Source organism: Schistocerca gregaria, unplaced genomic scaffold, assembly GCF_023897955.1.
Source record: "Schistocerca gregaria isolate iqSchGreg1 unplaced genomic scaffold, iqSchGreg1.2 ptg000587l, whole genome shotgun sequence".
In the NCBI taxonomy this organism is placed as follows: domain Eukaryota; kingdom Metazoa; phylum Arthropoda; class Insecta; order Orthoptera; family Acrididae; genus Schistocerca; species Schistocerca gregaria.
In genome coordinates this window covers 205,001-210,000 of record NW_026061977.1, presented here as the reverse complement: position 1 = coordinate 210,000, position 5,000 = coordinate 205,001, and the positions used below count along the sequence as shown (strand labels likewise).

At 53.6% G+C, this 5,000-nt stretch overlaps 1 non-coding gene across 1 annotated transcript in view; it reads right to left on the bottom strand.

Moving 5' to 3' along the window:
- The window catches only part of LOC126316555 (small subunit ribosomal RNA), a 1,893-nt gene extending 325 nt beyond the window's left edge, over window positions 1-1,568 (bottom strand). Inside the window, exon 1 of the ribosomal RNA XR_007556167.1 lies at window positions 1-1,568. This exon is cut by the window's left edge and continues 325 nt beyond it. This is a non-coding gene — a ribosomal RNA (small subunit ribosomal RNA).
- Between the last annotated feature and the right edge of the window lie 3,432 nt (window positions 1,569-5,000).

Below are 5,000 nucleotides of genomic sequence, written 5' to 3'. Positions count from 1 at the left end.
CTTCAGTGTAGCGCGCGTGCGGCCCAGAACATCTAAGGGCATCACAGACCTGTTATTGCTCAATCTCGTGCGGCTAGAAGCCGCCTGTCCCTCTAAGAAGAAAAGTAATCGCTGACAGCACGAAGGATGTCACGCGACTAGTTAGCAGGCTAGAGTCTCGTTCGTTATCGGAATTAACCAGACAAATCGCTCCACCAACTAAGAACGGCCATGCACCACCACCCACCGAATCAAGAAAGAGCTATCAATCTGTCAATCCTTCCGGTGTCCGGGCCTGGTGAGGTTTCCCGTGTTGAGTCAAATTAAGCCGCAGGCTCCACTCCTGGTGGTGCCCTTCCGTCAATTCCTTTAAGTTTCAGCTTTGCAACCATACTTCCCCCGGAACCCAAAAGCTTTGGTTTCCCGGAGGCTGCCCGCCGAGTCATCGGAGGAACTGCGGCGGATCGCTGGCTGGCATCGTTTATGGTTAGAACTAGGGCGGTATCTGATCGCCTTCGAACCTCTAACTTTCGTTCTTGATTAATGAAAACATACTTGGCAAATGCTTTCGCTTCTGTTCGTCTTGCGACGATCCAAGAATTTCACCTCTAACGTCGCAATACGAATGCCCCCGCCTGTCCCTATTAATCATTACCTCGGGTTCCGAAAACCAACAAAATAGAACCGAGGTCCTATTCCATTATTCCATGCACACAGTATTCAGGCGGGCTTGCCTGCTTTAAGCACTCTAATTTGTTCAAAGTAAACGTGCCGGCCCACCGAGACACTCAACTAAGAGCACCCTGGTAGAATTTCAACGGGGTCCGCCTCGGGACGCGCAAGCACGCCTTCGGCTCGCCCCACCGGCAGGACGTCCCACGATACATGCCAGTTAAACACCGACGGGCGGTGAACCAACAGCGTGGGACACAAATCCAACTACGAGCTTTTTAACCGCAACAACTTTAATATACGCTATTGGAGCTGGAATTACCGCGGCTGCTGGCACCAGACTTGCCCTCCAATAGATACTCGTTAAAGGATTTAAAGTGTACTCATTCCGATTACGGGGCCTCGGATGAGTCCCGTATCGTTATTTTTCGTCACTACCTCCCCGTGCCGGGAGTGGGTAATTTGCGCGCCTGCTGCCTTCCTTGGATGTGGTAGCCGTTTCTCAGGCTCCCTCTCCGGAATCGAACCCTGATTCCCCGTTACCCGTTACAACCATGGTAGGCGCAGAACCTACCATCGACAGTTGATAAGGCAGACATTTGAAAGATGCGTCGCCGGTACGAGGACCGTGCGATCAGCCCAAAGTTATTCAGAGTCACCAAGGCAAACGGACCAGACGAGCCAATCCGATTGGTTTTGATCTAATAAAAGCGTCCCTTCCATCTCTGGTCGGGACTCTGTTTGCATGTATTAGCTCTAGAATTACCACAGTTATCCAAGTAACGTGGGTACGATCTAAGGAACCATAACTGATTTAATGAGCCATTCGCGGTTTCACCTTAATGCGGCTTGTACTGAGACATGCATGGCTTAATCTTTGAGACAAGCATATGACTACTGGCAGGATCAACCAGGGAGCTGCGTCAACGAGAGCTGAGCAGCCGGCCGCCCGGGAGTGTGTCCCGAGGGCCCGCGCGAACACGCAAGCGTCCGCTCAATTATTCTGCAAACAGGAGGAGGCTGAGCTCCCCTGCACGATACACCTCGAAACCCTCTCAGGTCCCGGCGGCGCGCAGCGCCGTCCTAAGTACTTGGTCGGGTTCGAGAGAGGCGCAATCGCCCGGAGATAGGCGAGTAGACGCTTTCAGTGCGAACACCCGTGCTCCCAACTGAGCTTGCCGCTGCCGACAGAGGCCCGGGAGCGTGCTGTCGTGGCATTGCCGGCGGGAAACAACACGCGCCACCTACGGTGACCGGCAGCTCCAACGCCAGCGCCACAGAAGGGCAAAGCCCCACTTGGGTGCAGAAGCGAACTCTCCCAGCACAGCGCACGCGCCAACACGTCCGCAGAGCTGCGATACAAACCACCTGCGAGAACCGCTGGGGGCGACCGAGCAGCAGACGGCGTCGCGACGCCGAGTGCCGGGCGGCGGCGCATCCTCAACGCACACAGTCCGCAATCGGACCAGCACACTGCAGATGTCCACCGCGCTTCGCACCGGGCTCGGCAGAACCCACTTTGGCCGCCTGGCGCCGCGCGCAGGGTGCGCCGGCGCATAGCTGGGACGCCAGCCGGGCCCGTCGGCCGGCGCTCCTGCCACTGGGCGCCCCCCACCAGCCGGCTGTAGTGCGTGCGCTCACGCAGCGCGCGGCCAGCACGCCGGGCGGCCCCCCCTCACCGGCCGGGGACTGTCCCGCCAAGCCACAGCCTCGTATCGCTTCATACCCACATGGCCAACTCAGGTTCGGGGGCATGGCGGGTACCGCCGAAACAACCGGTTCACAGATGTACCGATCGTCGCTATCACCGATGCACCTGCAGCGCGAACAACCGCTCAACAACTGATTTCCAGTTCATTTGCGGATCTTTGGCAGCAAACGTATACGTCAATCTACATTTGCGAAATCTACGATTCTGGCATGCCTGCATGTTATGTGTCACGACACGCTACATCAGCCCACATACACACTGCGGCATGTACACGAGAGAACACGTGGAAGATGGTCCGCGCACGTGTGCAATGTCCCTTGCGCGGTCGACTGTCAACCGGCCTCTGTAGCATGTCGCAGATGTGGAACGCGGTCCACCGTGCTATCATGTTGTGTGGGGCAATACGATTAAATAGGAAAACCCTCGTCGCTACATCAACAGACGGCTCACGCTGATTCCCGGCAGAGGGAGGAGGGGGGGGGGGGGGGGGGGCCAACATGCAATACTTTCGTCCGTACCTACTTACCACATGTCTGTACGGCGTACAACAGTGCAATCTCGCTGTAATGGGGAGACGAGACAAGTAGCATCGTGCACAACATATGGCCCTTATGATTCGCCATTGTAGGGCGCAGCCGGTGTACGGTCAAGCATGTGCCACATTATGTCACTCAGTACGTAACGACGGATGATCAGTGTGGGTTACGCGTACATCAGCGGACAGTCCACACAGGCCGTACCACAACGTACACTGACTGCATCGACAACCGAATGCAACTGAACAGCTGCAAGGCTCATTTCACAAACAAACGCCTGACCGACCAGCTTGGAAGGGCAGGAGGGGAGGGCGATATTCGTTCTGTAGCGGTACACCCTTCCAGTGGTTAGCGGGACTGTGTAGAAAGTACGCAACACTCGAAAGACCTTTATGTGAGGGTACGCACCATGGCATCAAGAAATACACATGACACCAGAGGATCCAAGCAGTGAACTATGTTCAGAGGGTTGCTGTTAGGCAAAGCTACATTCCTGTGACGTTACATGTGACAGTTAAGGTGCAGTGTAAGTTAGGTTAAGGTGCAGTGTAAGTTAGGTTAAGGTGCAGTGTAAGTTAGGTTAAGGTGCAGTGTAAGTTAGGTTAAGGTGCAGTGTAAGTTAGGTTAAGGTGCAGTGTAAGTTAGGTTAAGGTGCAGTGTAAGTTAGGTTAAGGTGCAGTGTAACTTAGGTTAAGGTGCAGTGTAAGTTAGGTTAAGGTGCAGTGTAACTTAGGTTAAGGTGCAGTGTAACTTAGGTTAAGGTGCAGTGTAACTTAGGTTAAGGTGCAGTGTAACTTAGGTTAAGGTGCAGTGTAACTTAGGTTAAGGTGCAGTGTAACTTAGGTTAAGGTGCAGTGTAAGTTAGGTTAAGGTGCAGTGTAAGTTAGGTTAAGGTGCAGTGTAACTTAGGTTAAGGTGCAGTGTAACTTAGGTTAAGGTGCAGTGTAACTTAGGTTAAGGTGCAGTGTAACTTAGGTTAAGGTGCAGTGTAAGTTAGGTTAAGGTGCAGTGTAAGTTAGGTTAAGGTGCAGTGTAAGTTAGGTTAAGGTGCAGTGTAAGTTAGGTTAAGGTGCAGCGTAACTTAGGTTAAGGTGCAGCGTAACTTAGGTTAAGGTGCAGCGTAACTTAGGTTAAGGTGCAGCGTAACTTAGGTTAAGGTGCAGCGTAACTTAGGTTAAGGTGCAGCGTAACTTAGGTTAAGGTGCAGCGTAACTTAGGTTAAGGTGCAGCGTAACTTAGGTTAAGGTGCAGCGTGGGTTAGGTTAGGGGCCAACGTGGGTTAGGTTAGGGGCCAACGTGGGTTAGGTTAGGGGCCAACGTGGGTTAGGTTAGGGGCCAACGTGGGTTAGGTTAGGGGCCAACGTGGGTTAGGTTAGGGGCCAACGTGGGTTAGGTTAGGGGCCAACGTGGGTTAGGTTAGGGGCCAACGTGGGTTAGGTTAGGGGCCAACGTGGGTTAGGTTAGGGGCCAACGTGGGTTAGGTTAGGGGCCAACGTGGGTTAGGTTAGGGGCCAACGTGGGTTAGGTTAAGGGCCAACGTGGGTTAGGTTAAGGGCCAACGTGGGTTAGGTTAAGGGCCAACGTGGGTTAGGTTAAGGGCCAACGTGGGTTAGGTTAAGGGCCAACGTGGGTTAGGTTAAGGGCCAACGTGTGTTAGGTTAAGGGCCAACGTGGGTTAGGTTAAGGGCCAACGTGGGTTAGGTTAAGGGCCAACGTGGGTTAGGTTAAGGGCCAACGTGGGTTAGGTTAAGGGCCAACGTGGGTTAGGTTAAGGGCCAACGTGGGTTAGGTTAAGGGCCAACGTGGGTTAGGTTAAGGGCCAACGTGGGTTAGGTTAAGGGCCAACGTGGGTTAGGTTGCCAGAGATGTGTCAAATCAGGATGTACGTTTGGCTGGTGTCAGGTGGTGGGTTGGTTCGATGCCTTTATAAGGGGTGTGGCCAAAGGGTATTTTATTACTTGTACCTTTTGTGTTGTGGCGTGGCGTTGCGTCCTGTGTTGATACTGGGTGGACCACTGTGGGTGTTGCTGGCTGATTTGAGCTGCGTTGTTTGCGGGTGATGTGAGACATTCTGTCTTATTAGTGGACGTGACGTTCCTCTT